This window comes from Hevea brasiliensis, chromosome 14, assembly GCF_030052815.1.
Source record: "Hevea brasiliensis isolate MT/VB/25A 57/8 chromosome 14, ASM3005281v1, whole genome shotgun sequence".
NCBI lineage: Eukaryota > Viridiplantae > Streptophyta > Magnoliopsida > Malpighiales > Euphorbiaceae > Hevea > Hevea brasiliensis.
The window spans coordinates 17,817,920-17,843,611 of record NC_079506.1 but is presented as its reverse complement, the minus strand read 5'-3'; the positions used below and the strand labels follow the sequence as shown (position 1 = coordinate 17,843,611).

The 25,692-nt window shown below is 34.0% G+C and overlaps 1 pseudogene; it reads left to right on the top strand.

Moving 5' to 3' along the window:
- Positions 1-7,853: 7,853 nt before the first annotated feature.
- On the top strand, positions 7,854-10,983 carry LOC110651471 (L-type lectin-domain containing receptor kinase IX.1-like; annotated as a pseudogene).
- Positions 10,984-25,692: the final 14,709 nt, after the last annotated feature.

The following is a 25,692-nucleotide window of genomic DNA, read 5'->3' as shown; positions in this document are numbered from 1 at the left end:
TTTTCCTAATTAAAATTGACCCTTGCAAACCCCTTTGAGCCTTTTTATCCCTAATTTTTCTTGAAATCCTTATTGTTACCTAGCCAATGAACCAAACACTCCAACCCTTTTCATGAGAATAATTATTTATAACATTAGGTACATAAAAAAAAAGAGAAAAAAAAAGAAAAGAAAAAAATACAATAAAAGGGAGAAGAAATGCTTGTCATCTTGTAAAAGTGCTAGTATATGTGCTTTTCACTATTGTCATACAAATTGAAAGAAATCCACCCAAAGTATTAAAAGAAATGAGTTTGGGGGTGGCAATTTTAGGGTCAATCATCAAAAGAAAATGCAAGATACAAGTCTAAAGAATCAAAATGTCCCTCCATTTTTATGTGTTTTGTAAATTATGCTAGCACTTGACAATCCTCATTGTATATTTCTCTCTCCCATATAAATATAAAAAAGGAGAAAAAAAAAGAAAAAAATATAATAAAATAAGAAATGTACCTTATGTTGTCAAGATTGAAAATATTCTCATGTTTTGAATCCTTTTTACCCATCTTTCTTCTTAGCCTCATTTTGAATCCCATAGCCCCATTACATCCCTAAAAAGACCTTTGATCTCTTGATCGTACTTGCTACATTAGTGGAGATAGGAGTAGGGAATTTGCCTATGGGATTGGAAAATTATCTATTCATTCATTTAATTCCATCATTCTATATAGAGACACTTTGCCTATTGATTGTCCTAGAATTCCTTTTGAGTATGACTTTCTCTTTTGATTGGTTGGTTTGGGGATTTTGAATGATAATTGACTTGATGGCTAAGCGGTGAAAGCTTGGATAAGCATTAGAATTCTTTGCATTTTGAAGGATGGGTATATGGATTGCTGGTATGGCTAAAGGTGTGTTAAGTTACTTTAATAGGTGATTTTCATAGCTCTTTGGATAAGGCACCCCTAAAAAAATTTTTGCATCACATTTTAAAGTTTGCTTGAGGACAAGCAAAAGCTTGAGTTTGGGGTTATTTGATGCATACATTTTGCATAATCATTTAGGTTTAATTTCATAACCATTTTATTTGATTATTAGTCACTTTTAGCTAATTTCATTAGTTATTTAGTTAGTTTTTCATAATTGTTAATTTTGGATTAATTTGTAAATTTTACTTTGTTTTGTAGGAAAAATGGTATTTTTGAAGGACTAAAAAGAAATTTTGCCATTGAGGAGTGATCTCTACAGCCAAAGATGTCAAAAAAACAAGTTTTCAAGTTGAAATCTGCATTGGCCAAATTGCGCATAACTTGCCGCATAACTTGCAGATCTGCATAAGGAGAAGAATCACTGTTCTAATACCTGCCGAATTGTGCATAAGGAGAGTGCATGGCTTATGCAGATTCACGCCCCCTTATGCAATCTCACGGAATTGTGCATAACCTATGCACCTGGTCATGCAGTTTTGCATAAGTGAACCAGAAACCAGCCGAAACTTGCATAAGTCATGCAGTCCACTTATGCAGTCCCACAAAGATTTCATTAATGAGCTGGCAGAAGATTCTTCCTGAAAATCTCTCCTAAAACACACCATTTTAGGGCTCCATGTCAGAAAATATTATAAATAGTCTCATTTCCCATTTTAGAAGGGGAGCAGAAGAAGAAAAGGAAGAAAAGGGAGAGGAAAGGCAGCAGCTGAAGAGTCACAATCATTTTTCACACCATTTCCAATCAGATTTGGAGATTTCTTTCTTTTCTTACATTTTTTCTACATTTCTAGTGTTGAGTTTTTTGTTTCTTAGCTTTGATTAAAGCTTTATTTCCATTTAAACTTAGAATATCTTGTAAGCATTATGGGTAGTGAGTAGTTTAATTTGATTCTGGAGTAAGGGATGTAATATTTGAGATATTTTGTGGATTTTGATTGGGTAATCCATATTTTGTGGTCTTAATGAGTTTTATTCATTTCTTGTGTGCTTAATGACATGCTTAGTGTAGGATTCCATTAAGTGATGTTCTTAATCCATGGTTGAGGCACCGAAAGGAGAAGGCCTTGTGATAGATAATCAAGAAATTGGACTTAATTAACGTAGATCTAGAAATAGACTAAGGATTAAGAGGATTCATAGATTAATTAAAGAACCTAATGGGTCTTAATTAACTCTAACTCCACGAAAGTAGGATTAGATTGATTAAGGCACTATTTGTCTCACTCGAAAGGGTATTCAAAGGATTTAAGAATTAATCTCCTTAAAACCCGTAAGTTCCACAAGATTGGATAACCAATTTGAAATCCCAAAATAGCCCGAATATGAAATCCCGAACTCCGGAATCGCCTTTTTATAATTGTTAATTTCTAATCAAATTTAATTGCTTGCCATTTTAAATTTTGCCATATTTCAACTTGCTTATTTCAAATTGATGCAATTTTAGTTTAATTAATACATTGTTGGATAGATTATTAATTTTACACATATAGATTTCATACTCAAATACCCATCAATTTATTTCTTTAATTTCAAAAATAGTTCAATTTAGTCAACTTTTTATATCAAAAATTCAATCATTAACACAACTCCTCGTGGGAACGATATCTTTTCTATATTACTTGTACGATCCGTGCACTTGCGGTTGGGCCACATCAACATTCCACATTTACACTTATTATAGCATTTACTCCATTTATTTCTTCTATTTTCCTCACTAATTTAACTATCGTAGTGTCAAGGCGGAATAATAATCCCCTTAGCTCTCCAACCCTCTTTGTCTTTGCTAACAATCATCCAAGAAAGGCCTCATTGATCGCTGCTCGTCATTTCTGTTCCCTCCAAAGTCGTCTCAACGGTACTCATACATGTATCCTTCATCCATCCACCCTCTCATTTTAGAAGTTACCCATATGAAACTTGCTATAGAACGCAACTTCATACCAACCAAGCATATTGAGGCCCTTACGCAAAAGAAATCAATAGACAAGGAATTTGAAAACATAAGTTAGGACCTTAGGATCCTAGCTAGGTAAATGATTAGAATGCATGAATGGTGTTCTAAAAATTTTAAGAAAAATAATAGCATTTCGACATGAATCGGATATTCCTCCATTCACAATTCTGTCTAAAGAGCTTCACAAAGCAACAAGACAATACAATTTAAAGTAGAATGCCCACCCAAAACTTGCACAAAATATATTCATCCGCCATTTCTCAATTCCAAACTTTTTCTTTTTATAGTTCCACATATAAAAATTTAAATAATTTCAATTTTTGTAGTTACATCGCATTTCATATATATAATTTTTAACATTTAATTCTCATACAAAATTACATATTCTGTTGTGAAAAAACCACATCCACACAAAATAAAGAACATAAAATTTAATGTGGCTCAACGTAAGCCTACCCCAGCAACAAGTCTACTATTGAGGAAAAATCATTACAATCACTAATTATTTTTTTCTCACTCTCAAAATCACTCAAACAAAACTCACGGAATTCAACACACTTCTCCACTTTGTGGGCTCTCTGCAATACATTCTATATAATGGCTACTAAAACCTATTCTTTTTAAAACTTTAATTATTAAATTTTATAATTTAAATTCTACTAAACTTCCTAAACTAATTATACTTTCTAATTCTAATTGGACTTGGACTCTAACAATTTCCACCTCTAAGTCAAATGGAATTAGTCTTCACAATTTTTACAAAAGTCAATTTTCTCTTGAGTACTTCCTTGCACTCTTGATTGTTGATGTTGCCTCTTGCTTCCACTTGCATTCTTTTAATCAATGTGCTTCCTTCCAATTTGTAGAGATTCTTTGTACTAATCTTCTTACCCTTCCTCGGCTAACTCTCGTGACTCCACTGTGAATCGAACACCCATAACAAAAAAAATCTAATTTACCCAAGGATGTTAAGCTCTTTTCAAATTTAGGGACATATCTCACTTCATCGAACACTTTTACTTGATTACCATGTAGCTTAATCTTCACTCTTTTAATACCTTCAACTTCCATCTTATTCCCATTGGCTAGCTTCATTTTTTCTCCTTTTTTATTTTTTTTTCTTCAATCACATCAAACCACTCATTCTTTGAGCAAATATAAAATAGGCAAGCAGTATCCATTAAACACTCATCTTTTAATGGATCTTTTGTATTTTCCTTATCATTATCCACATTCAAACACTCTCCATTGACACCATCATCCAATTTATTAAAGACTCTTATAAATCCCTTGAATTTAAGATGCGCCTTGAATAAATGAGAATAATTTTTCCACTTCTTTTATTGCTATTTACTATTTCTTATAGAATTACATAGGGTTTTAAAATTGAACTTCTGTCTAAAAGAAGGGTGTCATTTGGATCTTTAAAACAAAATTATTTATGAGCTACATGGAGTGATTAAATGAATTAGTAATTTACCTAATAAATTTTATTGATTTACTTCATTGTAAAGTATTATAAATCCTTTTAAAAAAAAATCTCTCCCTTTCCAGATATTTGGCTTTAAGCTATTTTTTAAATGAATTAATAATTAACCCAATAAATTTTATTAATTTAGTCTATTGCTAAGTATTATAAATCTTCTTAAAAAACCATATCTTTCTTTCTAGATAATCCGTTTTTAAAATACTTTTTATATTATTTATTTGTATTTTTATATTATTTATTTGTATTTTTATATTGTTTTGTAATTTTTTTCTTTTTGGAAAATTTTTATTATTTGTTGTGTTATTCTTTGTACCGTAGTTTTTCATATTGATGAGCTGCATGGAGTTATTAAATGAATTAATAATTTTTCTTAATAAATTTAATTGATTTACCCTATTGCAATGTATTATAAATAATTTCAAAAAAAATGTCTACCTTTCATATTTGGTTTTTAAGCTATTTTTTAGATCAATTAATAATTAAATTAATAAATTTTATTAAGTTAGTCCATTGCTAAGTATTATAAATCCTTTTAAAAAACATATCTTTCTTTCAAGATAATCGATTTTTAAAATACTTTTTATATTATTTATTTGTATTTTGATGTTTTTTTCTAATGTCTTTCTTTGTAGAAAATTATTGTTATTTGTTTTGTATTGTTCTTTTTACCGTAGTTTTTTATATTGATAAGCTGCATGTAGTGATTAAATGAATTAATAATTAACCTAATAAATTTTATTGATTTACTTTCATTGCAAAGGATTATAAATTCTTTTAAAAAAATGCCTATCTTTTAGATAATTGGTTTTTAGTCTATTTTTAAATCAATTAATAATTAACCTAATAAATTTTATTAATTTAGTTCATTGCTAAGTATTAAAATCCCTTTAAAAAACATCTCTTTCTTTCAAGATAATCGGTTTTTAAAATAATTTTTAAATTTGTTAATAAATAAGTAACATAATATGTATATATATTATTTTATTATTCAAATATATCTAAAATTAATAAATTTCAATATTATTTCTATGGCTAAAAAATAAATTGCTTTTTAACAACCAATAAATATAATTTAAATTTTTATATATACAAAGTATTTAATCTCTATCACTTTAAATATAACAAAAGAATCTGTAAACTACTTAACAAAACATTTTCTTCGATTACTAATATTTTCTAAGAATATTTATAGGAACTATTGAAATCCTAATTACCTCAAATAGACTGTAAAAAATATAAATGTTAATCTAAAAAATCAACCTATTAAAATAATAATTTAAATAATTAAAATTAATATCATTATTAGTACATTATTAAAAAATATATATTATTTAATTTATTTTATTTTTTAAATTTATATTGAAAAAAAAAATTTACCCGCAGCATCACGCGAGTATATCATTAGTTTAAAATAAATTTAGATACATGTATTTCTCATTCAAGCACAAAAAGCTTGGTGCAACCAGCCACCTGAAATAGTCAATTCATAAGTTTATAACGTAAAAGTCAAAGAAATAATAAATAGACAAGGATGTGCTATCCTTAACACCATAGTTATTAAATTTGGATCGAACAGGCAGATTGAATCGGTGAATTGATGAATCGTATCTATCTTCAAATTAGTCCAAGTTTAAAATTGAACTAGATAAAGAAGCAACCCGGTATGACTTGACAACTGAACCCGTAAACCGGTGTGACTCGGTTAATCCGACTGGTTCAATTATTTAATAATTTTTTTTTAAAAAATATTATTATAGAGAATTAAACTTAAAATCTCATAAAAAAATCTTTAAAATAAAAATTAATAGAGCTAACTTGATATTTTTTTATTTTAATATATTTATTTTTTAATATATATTTAATATTTCTTGAATATTAAAAAGAAAATTACACATTATATTACTTAATACTTTTATATAAAATTTAAAAATACTATTAAAATTTATTACATATAACTTAATGAATGTTAAAGTTCTATTTTAAGTAACAAAAATTTATTTATTTATTTTTATATTTTAAATGTTATATTTAATTAATTTATATATCTTTAATTCCTATAGATTTATTTCCTTATCTTTTTGGCATTCCTACTTCCTAGTTACGGAACTCAATCAAGAGTACTTTTAATTTATTAATTTATATTTTTAAATTTTAATAATAGCCTCTAATCAAAGAAGATAATATTTAACTTCTTCCATAAATTTATTGTTTTTATTTGTTTAATTATAGTGTTTCCTTAGCGTAATGACCACGGTTTAACGTCACACTCTACCTCGTTATCACTGATTAATTATACCATAAAATTATTATTATTATTATTATTATTATTATTATTTTTATTATTATTATTTTGAATTCCAATTAATTTGAAATTTTCTCTTAATTAAAATGTGCATAAGACGAATCACATCCTTCCATGGTAAACGCCAAAAGGTAGTTGCAGTCCATTGACAATTTCGCAATGAGAGGATGCTAGGAAAAAGATATATATATATATATATATATATATATATATATATATATATATATATATATATATATATATATATATATATATATTACAAAAATAAATATAAATAAATGAATTATAATATTGAATGAATTAATATTTTAATTAATAAAATAATTTAATTATTTATATAAATTTAAATTAAATAAATTAATATATAATTAATTAATATTTTCTCCAAATTTAATAGAGATGGAATCAATGATAAATATAAAAAATTTTAAATTAAATTTTTTGAAAATTATCAAAATATTAAAATAAAAGACAATCAATAACTAAAATTTAAAACAGAGCAATAATATTACATGTAGATAATATCCACACATTTTAGATAGGGCAACACAATTCTAATTCTGGTTTTGATTCTTAAAAACTAAAATTGAAATCAAGCTAGTCTCTCAATTTAAAAAAAAAAATAAATAAATGTTGATGTCCCGATTCAATTTCAATTTAATTCTATTTAGTAATTTTAATTTGTTTCTAATTTGAGTCTCAATTTCAGCACTTAAAATTATATCATTTTTGTGTTTCTCATAAACTAGTAAAAATAATTCTAAATTTCTAACACCAAAACACCGATCTAAATAATAATACCAACATCAAAAATATATTATTTACATAATCATTAATAAGTATATTATATTATTTTTTTACATATAATTTTTAATTATACCATCTTTAACTAGAAGATATATATATATATATATATATAGGACTGGAAAATATATTATGTGACTAAATTTATTTAAAAAAATTAAGAAATAAAATATAATATTAAGTAAATTATATAAAATATTTATATCAAGTAATTTTGATTGGAAAATCCATTTTACAGTGAAAACTTCACTTTGGGTTAGTATATAACAACATTAATATTGATCGCGTATAGCTATGAGGCTAGTATTAATCTAGCTAATAGTTGGAATTCCTAAAATGTTCTTCTATAATTACAGTCCTTTCTATCCTTCTCTTCATATCAATCTTCAATTAGGATTTATAATTTTCTTCTTTTTAATAAACTCTCATGCTACTCCATTATCATTTAATTTCACCAGCTTTGATCCAAGTAATCAAGACATAAAATATGAAGGCGATGCTGTTTCTTTGGATTCTGTGCTTCAGCTCAACAAATACCAAGTTCAGCGAACAGGTCATGCCACATATGGTAAACTATTGCATCTCTGGGACAAGGCCTCGGGAAATCTCGCAGACTTCACCACTAATTTCACTTTCTCCATCAGCTCACTGAACAACTCTACACACGCTGATGGGTTCGCGTTCTTTATTGCTCCTCCGCAATTCCGAATCCCAGATGTACAAGACGGTAGTGGTCTTGGTCTTGCTCATGGGAACCAGACTTTAAACTCAACTGATAATCCATTTGTTGCTGTGGAGTTTGATACTTATCATAATATATTTGACGACCAAGATAAATATCATGTAGGCATTGACATCAACTCTTTGCGATCTTCTAAAAGTGTGAGATGGTTTAGCAGTGTCATGCAAGGAAGAAAGATGAATGCTCAGATAAGTTACAATTCCAGCTCTCAAAATCTGTGTCTTTACTTCACAGGGGTCGAAAATAACATATTTTACCTGCAGGAGCTTTGCTATGAAATTGATCTGAGGAATTACTTGCCAGAATGGGTTAGTTTCGGCTTCTCTGGTGCAACCGGAAAGTACTTCGAGTTCCACACCATCTATTCTTGGTCTTTCATTTCCGATTATCAACCCAAACAAAACAAAAACAATGAATATCAGGAGGAAGATAATAAAAAGAAGGTTGGAATAGAAGTTGGATCAGTGGTGGGTTCGTTAATTGTTGTTTCCATCCTAATATTTGTTTTGCTTAAGGTCTGGCTTGGTAGGTCTAAGAAGAGGAGAGAAGGGCAACAAAACGAAGAGCACATCAATGAGCAAGTGATTGCAGAGTTGATGGACAAACAATTCGAAAGGGTGGCAGGAGCCAGGAAGATTTCATATGACGAATTGGCATATGCAACGAATAGCTTTAGTGAGCAAAACAAGCTTGGGAGAGGTGGGTTTGGTGAAGTTTATAAGGGATTGTTGAATGATTCGAATGAATTTTCAGAGGGAAACATCTATGTCGCTGTTAAGAGGATATTTGAGGTGTCTATCCAAGGTATAAAGGACTATACATCAGAATTAATGATTGCTAGCCAAGTGAGGCATAAGAATTTGATTCAACTGATAGGTTGGTGCCACGAAAAGAGGGAACTCTTATTGGTTTTTGAGTATATGCCAAATCTCAGTTTAGATTGTCATCTTTTCAATGCAGAAAAGTTGTTGACACTTGACATGGGAACAAAGATATACTATTGGAAAAGACTTGGCCTCCGCTCTGAATTACCTACACGAAGAATGTAAGCAGTGTGTGTTACATAGAGATATAAAGTCAAGCAATGTGATGCTAGACGCAAATTTCAATCCCATACTTGGAGATTTTGGGTTAGCGCGTCTTATGCATTATGACATGAGGTCTCAAACGTTGCAAGGTGGAACTGAGGGATACATAGCTCCTGAATGTTATGAAACTGGAAAGTCAACCAAAGAATCAGATGTCTACAGCTATGGTGTTGTTTTATTGGAGATTGCTTGTGGAAGAAAACCATTTGTGCCAACAGAGGATGGAAATTGGGTGCGTTTAGTGAAGTGGGTTTGGGATCTATATGGAAGTGGAAAGCTTTTTGAAGCAGTTGACCAAAAACTCTATGGAGATTTTGACAGGGAAGCAATGAAACGCTTGATGATTGTTGGGCTTTCGTGTGCTCATCCGCACTATCAACTTCGGCCTAAAATTGGGGAAGCTATGAATATGCTTAAATTCATAGAAGAACCATACACACTCCCAGCAAATTTTCCCCAGTCAACACACCCTATTCCCTCAGGTAGCCTTACCTCAAGTGATTCATCCAACTTTAGCGTATCTTTTGAAGCCTCTCTTATCCAGCATCGATCCAGAGCACGTTTGGATTAGTTTCATACTGAATGTACTGGCTTGTGTTGAATTTAACATCAAAACACTTGGAACTTTTTCTCATTTGTGTTATTATTACATATACATATGGGATATGTATAATCCATTAGTGAATATGGAGTTTTCATATCTGGTATCTTATAAATCAATGTATAGAATTAAGTGCCTTCAAGTATGAAATTGTTTTTGGTTTACTTTCTTCTTAATTTGTCTTCTCTTTCATCAAATTCATAATTTAACCAGTGGTACTTTTAATTTGATCCTCCTCATTATCCCTGATATGCCTCATGTTGGCTAGAGCAATCAACTTACTGACAGTACCACTTGCGTGTTCATGCTCTAACGAACATGCTAGTGGTATAACAAAAACACCAATTCAAAAGCAGAAAAAGTATCACAGATGTTCATACTGAATTTTCTGTTAATTTATTAATAATAGATTTTTACTTAAAAAAAAAAAATTACTGGTAGTACCATTTGTTAGCATAATTATAATAATTGCTATAATTATGCTATAAATCTCCTATAATCATATTAATTACTGTAATTATGCTAATTGCTATAATTATGCTAATTGATGTTAGCATAATTATAGCAATTAGCATAATTATAGCAATTAGCATAATTACAGTAATTAATATGATTATAGGAGATTTATAGCATAATTATAGCAATTATTATTCTTGTCTAAATTAGCTCATATTCTCATGTATAAATAGATGTAATATCTCTGTAAATAAGGAACAGACAAAGACACTGACAAATACACAATCATTTTCTTCATTACTTGTATTCTTTCTTCTAACATGGTATCAGAGCCGTAAAGCTTTTATTTATAGTTTCTGGGGTCTCTCCTCTCTCTCTACAACATGTTCTGGTTCATTCTTTTATTTCTGTTATTATACCAAAGAGCCGTTTCCAAATCCTGATCCAGGTGATTGTGATGTGCTCAATATTAGTCCAACTACACCTGCCTCTGTTGAATCTGCACTAGGTATTGATCCAGTACCTGTGCCTGCATCTGCTCTTAGCACTACTCTTCGTCGTTCTACCCGTCCAGTTTAACTACCTCTGTTGAATCTGCACCAGTTGTTGATCCAGTACCTGCGCCTGCATCTGCTCCTAGCACTACTCTTCGTCGTTCTACCCGTCTAGTTTAACTGCCTCTGTTGAATCTGCACTGGCTTGTTGATCCGACTGCGCTGCATCTGCTCCTAGCACTACTCTTCGTAGTTCTACCGCCCAGCTTACTGTCTCTGTTGAATCGCACCGCTTGTTGATCCAAGACTGCGCTGCATCGCTCCTAGCACTACTCTTCGTAGTTCTACCGCCCGGTTTACTGCCTCTGTTGAATCTGCACTGCTTGTTGATTCAATACCGCCTGCATCTGCTCCTAGCACTACTCTTCGTCGTTCTACCTGTCCAATTTGATTCCTGTCTCCTCTGTCAGCCAAACCGCTGATATATTCACCAAATGCATCCTCCCGCTCGCTTTCAGGATCTCTTAATCAAACTCAAGTTGGCACCTGTGTTACCACCTTGAGTTTGAGGGGGGGTGTTAGCATAATTATAGCAATTAGCATAATTATAGCAATTAGCATAATTACAGTAATTAATATGATTATAGGAGATTTATAGCATAATTATAGCAATTATTATTCTTGTCTAAATTAGCTCATATTCTCATGTATAAATAGATGTAATATCTCTGTAAATAAGGAACAGACAAAGACACTGACAAATACACAATCATTTTCTTCATTACTTGTATTCTTTCTTCTAACACCATTTATGAAGTAGTGATTTTACTATCCAGGCACGTGAACATATATAAATTTTGTATAACCAAAATGTTTAGACCAATTCTACTTTGTTGCTAAAGAGTGTAACCCATGAAAAATAAAACAAAACACAATGCAATACGTGGTTTACCCTCTCATTTATGTTAAATTTATTAACATGGCGTTTTTCACTATTAATAAAAATACAAATACTTCATTAGGTTGAAAGCTATCTTTCATACCCATCAACTTAATTATACAAAAAAAATTTCATACTACTAAATGTTGATAAGCTAGTTATATATTAATTACATTATATCATAATGCAAATAGACTTTTCTTTTTCTGTTGATTCTTAGGGGAACCAATAATAAACATGCATGGGCCGGCAAGTGAGAAAGGAACTCATAATAAGAAAGGGACAGGATGATGTTGATGTATATAGAAGTAAAATCAAAAGTAGATGTCATAGGAATAAACCGAGAAATGAAGGCCTTCCATATATGGTGATGGGAAATCAAAGCAATGCATATGACAGGAGCACAGCAACTGTCTTCTTAAATGATAAGATCAAATAATTGTTGCTTCAAAAACACAAGCTAGTCAGCAAATGAGATCCTATATTAATTTTCAGCATAGAGAAGATGAAAAAAAAATTATATTCCTTCTGTCATTAATTAATTAGTCTGTTCAGCAAAATGACATCCCACAATTTCCTTAGAGCGAGAACTACGGCTTCCTGTCAATGTCTCATTCCCTTTCGTGATGTGATAGGAAACATAAGCTTCCACAGCAAAGGCCGTCAAGTAGGAAGTAGCGTCATGACTCTTCGGGTCGAATTTTTAATTTGATCAGACTTTCCAGGAAATTTAACAAGCACCTACTACAAAATCAAGAGAGCTGTGCAATCCTGGTTCATAGCCAGCCAAGGATATGGCTACCTGCAACTTTAAGACTACGCACTCAAACTCGTTACTTCTCTGCTTCTTCACAATTAGTATCTTCTTCTACAACAGCTCACTCACAACTGCATTATCCTTCAACATCAACAGTTTCAGTCCCAATGACAATAGAATCATATTTGAGGGAGCTTCCTCAGTAAATCACCAAGCCATTCAACTAACAGCAAATCAAGGTCTCAGACCTTTGATAGGAAGTAATATTGGTCGAGCCACATAACACATGTCACATCCAATCCACCATATCAAGTTATATAACTAACATGGAAAATATATTTAATTTATATTGCAGTATCTTAACTCTCTTAAGATACATAAATAACTAACATGGTAAATTCATAAATATTATTCTTGATCCAAAATTTAAAGAAATAGAAAAGAAATTTGAAAATAAAGAAAATTAAAATTTATTTTTTTTTGAATTGCACCCGAAAGCTGCCTACGTACCTCTATTATAAAATGGAGGATCAAGTCTATGTAGCTCTCAATAATAACATATCCACATTCTAAAACTAAGTCCATTCAATGGACAACTAAAAGAGCAAGTCTTACATTCTTAATTCCATTCTCAAATATATATCCTCAAAATTGTTTTGCAAATTCATTGACATAACACTTAAAATTAGAATTAATGCCTTGTCCAAGACATTAAAAAAAATTCTAAATAATATAGCTAGATTTCAAAAGGAACAAAATTATACTTTAAAACTACTAATAGAGCAAGTTGTTATGGATATAAAACATTTATGGTTTTCCTTATTGTAAAGATGGTACATGAGCAGCTTATATAGAGCTGTTAGTTGACAAAGATAATACAAGATAAATACAAGATAGTTGTAACTATAAGATAAAGTAAATATAACTTAAAATACAATCAATTATAACAATATGATAACAAGGAGATTTGTTATCTTAACACCCACTGGCAAGCTGAAGACGGTTGGGACAAGAGGCAAAGCTTGTCTCAATGATGAGTGAATAACCGAAGGCCCAAAGTTTTTGTCAAAATATCTGCCAGTTGATCAGCACTTGAAATAAATTTTACTTGAAGTGTTTTTTGTTGAACTTGCTCTCAAATAAAATGATAATCAAGCTCTATGTGCTTTGTTCTAGCATGTAAAACCAGGTTAGAGCTTAAGTAGATTGCTCCAATGTTGTCACACCATAAAGTGGTGGGTTGAGAAGGTAGAAAACCAAGTTCAGAAAGCAATGATTTTATCCACATAATTGCTGCAGTGGCATTGGCCATGGATTGGTACTCACTCTCAGTTGAGGAGTGAGCAACTGTTGGTTGCTTTTTGGAGGACCATGAAATCAAATTGTGCCCAAGATAAACAGCGTAGGCAGATGTTGAGCGGCGGTCATCCAGGCAACCAGCCCAATCGCTATTAGAGAAGCATTGAAGTGCAATCGGTGAGCTATTTGAGACGAACAAACCCATATGGGAGGAACCTTTCAAATAACACAGCAAGCGTTTTACAGTAGCCCAATGTTCATGTGTTGGAAAGTGAATATACTGTTATAATTTTGTAACGCCCTCACTATAGATAGTCTGTACATTTTACTGTTCCGATAACTAATGTCTGACAGTCAAAATGTCTATAACTATACCTAAACTATAGTGAGGAGGTATAAATTGAAGAAATAAATGTTAAGAAAATATAGAAAAAATTTAGAGAAAAATAAATTAAAATTTAGAGGATTTATAAATTGGTACAAAAATAATAAAAATGACCCGATATGCATTATGAAGGGCATTTTGGTCATTTCACTCATAGAGGTGAATTTTGACCTAAATGTCAAAATAAAAATTTAGAGAATAAAATAATAAACATTAATTAAAATTTATGAAATAGATTAGGAAAATGAGAAGAGAAAAGAAAAGAAAAGAAAGGAAAGGAAAAGAAAAGAAAAAGCTTAGGAAAATTCAAAAATTTAAAGTACAAAAATTAAAAAAATTATAAATAGGTACTAGAGGACAAACTCTCACCCACTTCCATCTTCTTCCTCCATTTCTTCTCTCTCTCTTTCCCCCTTGGAGCCGACACCTTTGCTCCTTCTTTCCTCCATTGATGTCAAGCTTCCAAGCTTGATTTCTCAAGCTTAATCCACCCAAAACCCATAGCCCACTTCACAAAAAACACACCCCACACCCTAAGGAAGCTATAGATAGCCATAAAGAGGAGAAAAGTTGAAGTTTAGGAAGCTTGAAGTTAGGTCACCACAAAGGTTAGTGCTTTAAACTTTTAATCTCTCCTTTAAGCATAAATATCATGCTAAATCAAGTGAAAATTTGCATGAAATTAAAAAGAAAATTTGAAGGAAAGAACTCTTGATTTTTGGCAGACATGAAACTTGAAGTTTGTTGCTTTTAAGTAATGAAAAATAGTTCCAAGAGAATGTGTGATGAGTTGAAATGTTGGGAGTTTGATTGTGTAGTGTTTGTGTAAATTTGAAACTTTGAAAACTAGGGTTTGTGTAAATGTTGAGGACTTTGTGTAAAATATTGAAATTGACCTATTGCGTTGAGATTGTTACTTTTAGAAGTGTATTGCATGCAAATTGAAGTAAGAAAGTTGGAGGAATTGAGATATTGAGAGTGTTCAATTTTCTGCAGGTTTGGATTCAATGAGTCTAGTGGGTTTATTGACCCATAACTGAAAATGTGTGACTCCAGTTGGTATGAGGCCAATTGGAGGTGAAATTAGACTCAAAATAACCCATTTTTTATGCAGACACCATGCCCAAAGTTTGTCAAAATTTTGACCAATTCTCTGTCCAAACCCGGATGACCAAATACTGAAACCTAGAAAATGACCAAATAAACAGTACGTGTTCATTTGGTCATAACTCTCCCTATACTGATCCAAATGACCTAAAATTTATATCAATGGAAGCTTAGACATAGGGCTACACTTTTCATGAAGACCACTTGACCCAGTTTTGCCTTTAACCAAGTCAAATTATTAGCATAAGTTGGGTCACTAAAACTGTCAACCCAGAAAATCACCAAAATACTGTTTCTTTGGTATGCTTGACTAGTTTTGGCGAAAATACCATAACTTGGTCTCCAAAGTTACAAATTGAGTGAAATCAGTGCCAAAAGTTTTATAAAATATAGCTTAACAATTTTTATGTTTTGACCAAGCTCCAAAACTGTAACACCCTAGGGAAATCCCACATCGACAAAACACGAGAGAGATGCTGGGTTTATAAGTTAGTGGTTCGTAACCCCTAGTGACGCGTTTTAAAACCGTGAGGGCTTCGGCCCAGAGCGGACAATATCACTAAGTGGGCCGGGCCGTTACATTTGTGGTATCAGAGCTGCTCCGTGTGCAACCTTGAACGATGGTGGGGCAAACCTCAGTGAGGACGCTGAGTCCCATAAGGGGGGTGGATTGTAACACCCTAGGCAAATCTCACATCGACAAAACACGGGAGAGATGCTGGGTTTATAAGTTAGTGGTTCGTAACCCCTAGTGACGCGTTTTAAAACCGTGAGGGCTTCGGCCCAGAGTGGACAATATCACTAAGTGGGCCGGGCCATTACAAAAAACCATTGCATCCTAGGGAAAATATTAGCCAAAGTTAGGAATTGAAATCTGGAAAATGTTAAGTTGAACCCAGAATGCCATTTGATACCCGTGTGTTCATTTGGCCATAACTCCCACTAGGAAATTCCATTTGAGATGTGCCAATATGATCTGGAAACATGATACTTAGGGCTACAACATTGATTAAGATACCTTTGCCAAATTCTAAGTGTAAAGACCCTAAAAAGAGGGTCAAACATACTGCCCTGAAGTTTGACTATTGCCTTTATAGGATTAAGAGTCCAGGTCAATACATTGACCATAACTCACTATACCAAGCTTGAAAAAATATGAAATTGTGCCTGGGAGTCCCTAAGACATAGAAGAACATATCTTGTGAAGGAACCTAAGTCTAAAAATGACCATAAATTTATCAAATGACTGGTCAAAATTTATTGACCAGGAATTGTCAATTCTGGACAGCTTAGAGGCAAAGGGATCAGTTATAGTATTTTGACTATAACTTGAGTTCTATAACCTCGAATTGAGTGATTTAAAAACTGAAATTCAAGTTTAAACATAAAGGAGCAATTATTGTGGAAGAAGTATGACCAAATAGACATCCTAACCTAGCCAAATTCCTAGATAAAGATAATACATCAAAATAAACCTAAAGAAAGGTTCATAGAAAAAATGCTATACATGGTAATTAAAATACTCATAAGGCTAATTAAATATTAAAAATGATATGAATATGTAAATTGGGACTAATGACCTATTAATATAAAATTAATGGTACCACTGAACAGTATTAGAAAATAGTGACAGTGAATAGTATTAAAATAATTAAAAATGTTTAATTGCCCATAGTATACCTAGACTTATTTATTTAGTTTGGATAAATTGGTATACCAATTAGGGACTACAGATAACAGTACTGCCTACTGAGAAAAAATCATGAACTGACAATATATGTCTGGTATGATTGTTCTACAGGCTATATGCCTACTTACTAGCCATTGTGCCTACTTTATTTCTAGCTTTACAAGCCTGACAGCAGGTCTCGTGCCCGACAGCTGGCCTCGTGCCTGACAGATTTATACAGGGTAGACATATGGCTGTCTAACCCATATACTCCAGTGCATCCAGCTTTTATAATTTATTATAGGTTTCTTGGGCATTGATAATGATCAATTAATACTGAATACACAATAAGTAAATAGAAAAGATTCCAATAATTTTTATTGTTTCCAATGTGCAATAAAAATGTAAAAGACCCAGAAATTATGAATTGCAATTATTATTTCAATTGTTGAACTATTGTTATTATAAATTATGCACCACTGAGCGTTATGCTTAGCGCGTTAGTTTTCCATCGCATAAGTACTGGAGATCAGTCCCAGTAGCCATAGCAGCAGCAGTAGTAGTGCACACACAGAGACCGATCAGATCTGCCAGTGTTTACTAATCACCTCTACAGTTGTATTTCTTTTTAGTAGGGCCCATTTATGTCTAGATTTTGTACTTTTTGTTCATTGTACATAAACACATGATGTATTCCATTTTGAGATTGTAATGTAAACTTGAAATTTATTATCTATAAATTTCTATATGAATGCAATAGATGATATTTCTTTTGAGATCTCATAAAAAATTGTGAATGAAATGATAAAAGAGAATATGATATGGAAATGTGTGAAATGAATATGAACATGTTAACAGGTGATTAGTGGAACCCGCTAGATGCTAATAAAATAGAGGAGGCTTTGTCCGGGTCTCCACAGAAATAAGTTATGTATAAAAAAAAAAATTTCTACACATAGATTACTACTTTTAAATGATATTAAAAGTTTACAATAGATATGATAAAACAAGATAGGGTGCTCCAGCACCGAATGTGGCACTTCTTGCTCGGCTATACAGTAGACGGGTAAGGGGTGTCACATTTAGTGGTATCAGAACATAGGTTTAGGTGGTCCTAGACCTAGATAGTTAGAAATAGATAGAGTGTATCACATGCATGGGCCTTTAAAAGAGTCGAGGTGACACTAATGCAGATCTGTTCTTTGTCTGTTTTATAGGATCGATGGCATCTGATCCTTAAGAGCACGGACCTCTAGGACCAATGGAAGAGGAGGTAGAGAGTCACGAACCCGCAGCTGCTCCTAGTCGGGGGCGAGTAGTAGTAGAGCGGATCATCTCGAAGTGTTGTGAGTAGGGCATAGCAGGCCTTCTATGAACAGATGACACAGCTACTCCATCAGGTCATTGAAGCCATCCCACAGCCACAGCTACCTCCACCTCCACCTCCACAACCACAGCCACCACCACCACCACCACCTGTACAGCCACCTCTACCCCCAAAGCTGCAACCTGTACACAGATCCCCACTAGAGAGACTGCTGAAGTATGGGGCAGTTAACTTCAGAGGTAAGAGGGATGGTGATTCAGCCACAGCAGAGTATTTGCTAGAGAGGACAGAGAAGGTATTACAGCAGTTGCACTGCACTCCATAGCAGTAGTTGGAGTGTGCTCTATCACTACTACAGGAGGATGCTTATAGATGGTGGGTGACAGTATCGAGAGTGGTACAGCCTGCTCAGATCACATGGGAGTTCTTTCTGGCTGAATTCAGGAAGAAATACATCAGTCATGTGTACTTAGAGGCCAGAAGGAGAGAATTCCTAGCACTGAGACAGAGGGAGCTTACAGTCTCCGAATATGAGCAGGAATTCGTGAGACTTAGTGGATATGCATTAAAGTTGATGCCCACAGAAATTGATAAATGCAGAACGTTTGAAGACGGTCTGAATGACAACATCAGGTTGATAGTGACATCTCATCACTTCACAGACTTCTCCTAGTTGATAGCATCAGCCCTTGATATGGAGAGAGTCAAAAATGAAGAGCAGTCCAGAAAGGATAGGCAACGCAAGAGTGGTTCTGGCTTAGGTCAGTCCGGCTCAACAGACACGGGTAGTAAGAGGCCTAAGGAGTCTCAGGGTTAGACTCAGGGTTGGGGCAAGAAGCAGAAGTCTCGGTTTGCTCCAAGGAGAGGAGGAGGACAGTTTGGTGCATCAATGGGTAGTTCACCTGGTGCAGCTACACGGGGATCAACCCCACCACCTACTTGTGTACATTGTGGTAGACCCCACAGAGGAGAGTGCAGATTAATGACTAGTGGGTGTTTCAGATGTGGGTCTATAGATCACTTCCTGAGGGATTGTCCATAGAGGAACACAAGTGCTCCCACTGCTCCACCTCAGATGGAGAGGTCTGCCCTAGCAGCACAGAGGGGTAGGAGACCTGCGAGGCCTGATACAACTAGTACATCACAGAGGCCTACTGCAGAGACAGTGCAGAGGCAGGAGATTAGGGTAGCACCAAGTGCTTATGCTATGAGAGCTCGAGATAAGCCAAAGCCAACTGATGTCATTAGAGGTACATTTTCCCTTTATGATCTGTTAGTATGTGCATTGATTGATCCGGGTTCCACACATTCATATGTGTGTATCACACTGCTAGATGATAGAGGGGTACAAGTAGAGGAGTTAGAGGAGGACATACAAGTCACAAACCCTTTAGGCCATAGTGTCATGGTGAAAAAGGTCTACAAGGGTTGTCCTCTGAGGATACAGGGTTATAAGTTCCCAGCTGACTTGATTGAGCTACCATTCCATGAGTTCGATATGATATTAGGTATGGACTAATTATCACATCATCAGGCAATGGTAGATTGTCGGCTAAAGAGGATGACACTACAGACAGCAGATGGGGATGAGGTTACAGTTGTGGGTGAAGGAACGGGTTATCTTTCCACCATCATGTCAGCCACAGCAGCCAAGAGATTGATAAGAAAGGGCTGTGAGGCTTTCTTAGCACATGTGGTTGACACCAGGAAGACTAGCCCAAGCATGCAGGAGATCCCCATTGTATGTGATTTTTCGGATGTGTTTCCAGAAGAGTTGTCGGGTTTGCCACCTGATAGAGAAGTGGAGTTTGCTATAGAGGTTATGCCGGGTACTGCACCAATGTCCATTGCTCCATATAGGATGGCACCTACTGAACTGAGAGAGTTGAAAGTTCAGTTACAGGAGCTACTAGACAAGGGTTTCATATGCCCTAGTATGTCACCCTGGGGAGCACCAGTGCTATTTGTGAAGAAGAAGGACAGTACCCTTCGGCTATGTATAGACTACCGGTAGCTGAATAAGGTGACTGTGAAAAATAAATACCCTTTACCTAGGGTAGATGACCTGTTTGATCAGTTGAGGAGAGCTAGAGTATTCTCCAAGATAGATCTCAGATGCGGCTATCACCAGTTGAGAGTGAAGGAGACAGATGTTCCTAAGACTGCTTTCAGGACCCGGTATGGACACTATGAGTTTCTAGTGATGCCATTTGGGCTGACAAATGCACCAGCAGCTTTCATGGACTTAATGAACCATATCTTTCATCCTTACTTGGATCGGTTTATTGTGGTCTTTATAGATGATATCTTGGCGTATTCTAAGAACTGGGAGGAGCATGATGAACACCTGAGAGTAGTACTATAGACACTGTGGGAAAAGCAGTTGTATGCCAAGTTGTCCAAGCATGACTTTTGGTTGGATAAGATATCCTTCCTTGGACACATCATGTCAACAGATGGGATCAGGGTAGACCCAAAGAAGATTGAAGCAATAGTTGAATGGAAGCCTCCCAGAAATGTAACAGAGGTCAGAAGCTTTTTGGGGTTAACAGGATACTACAGGAGATTTGTCAAGGGATTTTCCCTTATAGCAGCCCCACTGACTAAGTTACTACATAAGAATGCAAAGTTTGACTGGAATGATAAATGTCAAACCAGCTTTGAGAAGCTGAAGGCTATGCTTATAGAAGCTCCAGTGTTGACACAGCGAGAGTCAAAGAAAGACTATGTGATCTACAGTGATGCCTCTCACAATGGGCTTGGGTGTGTTCTGATGCAGGAAGGGAAAGTAGTTGCCTATGCTTCCAGACAGCTAAGGCCACATGAAAAGAACTACCCAACTCATGATATGGAATTAGCGGCAATAATATTTGCATTGAAGATATGGAGGCATTACCTATATGGTGAGAAATGTTACATATATACGGATCACAAGAGTCTGAAGTATTTGCCAACCCAGAAGGAACCCAATCTGAGACAGAGGAGATGGATTGAATTCCGTAAGGATTATGACTGTGTGATCGACTATCATCCTGGGAAGGTAAATGTAACACCCCTAAGTTCGGTAGTGCGTTCTGCTGCTCCAGTGACCAGTGTTGTCCGGACAGCTAGGATGCCTAGAACCACACTTCAATGAGAGTGAGGAGACATAAAATAATGAAATAAAAGAAAAGAAAGTACAAGAAAAACAAAGGAAAAATGATTGCAAAGAAATGTGATCAAGTTAAACGAAATGAAACCTAACGATGGGTGACAGACTGAAGTCACGGCGTGGACCGTTGACTGCCTCGGATCATGGGAACCCTCGAAAACATTTTTGGGACATAAATAGACCCTTGTTGAAGAATAAATATCATTAGAAATATCAAAGAAAAATTAAATAATTAGTACAAAGAAAAGTGAGAAATCGAAAAACAGACAAAACCCGGGAATACCGAAAAATCAGGAATGCCACCCGAACAGGGGCATTATGGTCATTTGACATCCCGAAGTGTCTTTTGACCTAAATGTCCATTAAAAATAAATAGTATTACACTTAGAAAATAAAATGAAAAATTAAATTGGTGGTACCTAAAATAAATAGTGGAAATTATGGGTTAAATGTGGAATAAATGAATAATTACTTTATTATATGATTAAGTGACTAAGTGGACCACTAAGGGGATTAATTAAATACATAGTGGGACATGTGTACACTTAAAATGCAGCTGAATAAGTCATCTTCCTCATTTGCATTCAAATTGCCGAATTGAAGAGTGAAGGAAACTCCATAGCCATTTTTCATGCAAGCTTTCTTAACTCTCCATTTTCAACTCCAACCTCTTAGTGTTCTTCATTAAACTTTGTCTACACATCACAAGGAAGATATTGATACTAATTTTGAGAAGTTTGGTGAAGGTTTAGCAATTTACAATTAAAGGTAAGTTTGCATTTTTTAGAATTTCTTTGTTAAAGTTTATGTTCATGTTATGGGTGTTAGTTTGGTGAAAGAAAATTTTGAGTTTGAAGGGTTATTGTTGTTTTCATTTTGGACAGCCATGAGTCACGTTTTTGATGAGATATTTGTGCATATAATTGATGAGAAATGGTGTTGATCATGATGAATTAGTAACCTAGTGAATTATTTCATGTTTATGTGGTGATTTATGCACTTGGATGGGAAATTGTAAAATGGACGGCACTTTGATGTTGAAGAATGGTTTGTGGCAGCTTGGGGACACTTGAGTAATGGTATATATTGAAGGAAATGTATGCAGAATATTAACCTAGAAGGATTGATGATATGTATGTAGATTGATCTTGTAAAGTGTGTGTAAAATTTGTAATGGTTAGGTGTGTTTGTAATAGTACTTAGAAATTGTAATTGTGAATGATATTGGTGTAATGAGGCTGATTGGAATCTGCCCAAAATAATGTTAATGTAAAGTAGAAAGTGCTTTTGGTAATGTACCTAAACTAATTTGGTAGGGTATGGAAGTAAACTTTGCAAGGTAAATATGTGTTTTGAATGGGGTGTGAAATGCATATTGAGGGCAGTGTATATTTTAGCCTATAACCTTGAATGTGTAACCTCAATTGGTATGAGACCAATTTGAGGTGAAACTAGGCACAAAATGTGCCAACTTTCATTGAGAAACCATGCCAAAATTCTGCTTGCAAGGTGACCTAAAAAAATGACCAATTCGGATTAGGTGCAATTAGGACCTGAAAAATGACCAATTGGGCAGCAGTGAGTGTTTAGGCCATAACTCACTCAAACCAGGTCCAATTGACCTGAAATTTTAACCAAGAATAGTTAAGACCCATACCTACAAGTCTTATGAAGACACAAAAGCCCAGAAATGACCATAAGCAAGTCAAACAACTTGCACAAGTTCGGGTCCAAAAACTGGCCGAACCAGAATTGACCAATTTGACCTAAAATTGACCTAAAATGGTACCATTTGACCAGCAAGAGTGTAATGACCATAACTCGGTCTACTTAACTCGGATTGACCTGAAATTTTGCACCGCGGTCCATAAGACCTAAATCTACAAGTTTGTAGTTTCGACTGAGACCCGAAAACCGAGGGAACTAGATCGTCCGGTTAGGTCAAACCAGTGTCCCGGAATCCAGCAATTTGCATTAAAATGCACTGAGCAAGGAAATGACTTTGGTAAAACATACCAAACCTAAAACCCTATCAAATGTGACATATTAACGACACTAAAACCTAATTTACCTAAAACGTAATGAGGGTCGGTATATTAGGTGATTAAGTGAATAATTGAGTTCAGTGCATTATTTACCAAACACCATCGATAGAGACAGTTTAAATTAGTACTGAAACACTTCAAATTGTGTTTCGCCACAAAGACTCAGAAAAGGGAAGGAAACACTGAGTCCAGATCGTGGGGACAACATCGAGGTTTGTGCACAACTAGTTTTCAACTGATTTTGTTCTGAATAATATTTCATATGATTAATTGTATATTATTGTTTTAAATTGTGTTTGTGCACAACAACTGTTTCTTTTGAATTATTTTCAATGGAAATAAATATTGACTATTTGCATATCATTGTTTTAAATTGTGGAAATGTGTTTGGTGGACACTTATTGATTGAAAAACATTGTGAATGGTTTGAAACTGTGAAAAATTGTTTGAATGATATTGATGGATACTTATTGATTGAAAAGCACTGTAAATGGTTTTTGTGGGAATTGAAGTGAATTACGAATTATGTTGCTATTTTGTGAATGAAATTATAACTTTGGAAATTTATTGGATTCTTACGGATCATTGAATAAAATGTTTGGAATTGTTTTGACTCACAATTGGCTTGACACTGATACTATGTTCCTCCTCCATTAATGGGGTGAGTGTGATTATTCCTCCCTCTTTGACTTATTAGTCTGGGGTGAGTATGATTATGTTCCTCCCTCTTTGACTTCCCAGTCTGAGGTGAGTATGGATGAGTTCTCATTATATAGCTAGCGTCCTCCCTCATTGATTTCGATTATTGGGGTGAGCATGTCTTGTCGTGGTGTACAACACGGCATATATGGAAAAATTGTGTCATGGCCTAAATTGTGTTATAGATTGGCAACACTGTATTCTTCAGTTATTTGATGGAATTGTGTTATTATGTATTGTGAGATTGTGAAATTGATTTAAACTCTTATTGACATATACTGTCTATTGAATTCAACCATGATCTGACTTATTGAAAATTATTGTGATATTAACAAATGGAGTTTAAATTCTTGTTGACATTTATTGTCTTGAATTTAACTATGGTTTTAAGTATCCACTATTGATATGATTTATGAATTGTGATTTAAAATTTGTATTTGGTTAATGTTGTGCACCACTGAGACATTGTCTCAAATGATAGCTTTTATTGCCGCAGTAGAGAGACAGACAGAGGCGAGCTAGGTCGCTAGTATCGCCAATGAGAGATTTTTGGGTATAGTGAGTATACCACATGTGGCATTTTGTCAGTAATGTATATTCACTGTATGTATATTTTGTTCTTGGTTTTGAGCATTGTAAATTTAAGTTGTACAGTAAAGTTGTAAAATAATTATGAGTTATTTGGCTTGTAAAAATTGTGTTATATCTTTGTATCTTAGTCTTTGAAAATCACTGTGGATTTGACTTGAGAAATGTGTTGTGTTGATAAAAATGTTGGAGTTGAGATTTGAAAATATATTGAAGTGCTTTTTACAGGTTTTCTGAAGAACTGTTTTGTCCAAAATACAAATGGCACATTGCCAAAATTTTTACAGATATTCCAAATAAATCAAATGAGTTAGTTGTTTCACTTCAGTTCACCAAAGTCTTTCACACCTGTAAATAGTGCTCACCACTGTAAAAGAAGTAAGAAAAGTTTTTAAAATCCCTTGTAGTGTATTTAATGGATTATCAGTAGACGGAGTTGGTAATTCATTAGGTATACTACGGGATCATGTTATGCCTTACAGAGGGGTAGGGTGTGACAGTAAATGCAGTGGCTGACGCCCTAAGCAGGAAGTCCATGTTGCCTTTGAGAGCATTGAATGCTCGGTTGTCTTTAGCACAAGATGGGGTACTTTTGGCTGAGTTGCTTGTAAAGCCAAATTTGCTACAGTAAATACAAGAAGCACAGCTAAGGGATGAAAAGTTGCTAACTGTTATGGGCAGAATTCAAGAGGGGAAGGAGACTGACTATGAGTTGAAAGGAGATGGGTGCTTGTACTATAAAGGCAGAATCTATGTACTAGGAGATGAGGGACTAAAGAAAAATATCTTGAAAGAGGCACACAGTAGCTTCCATGCTATGCACCCAG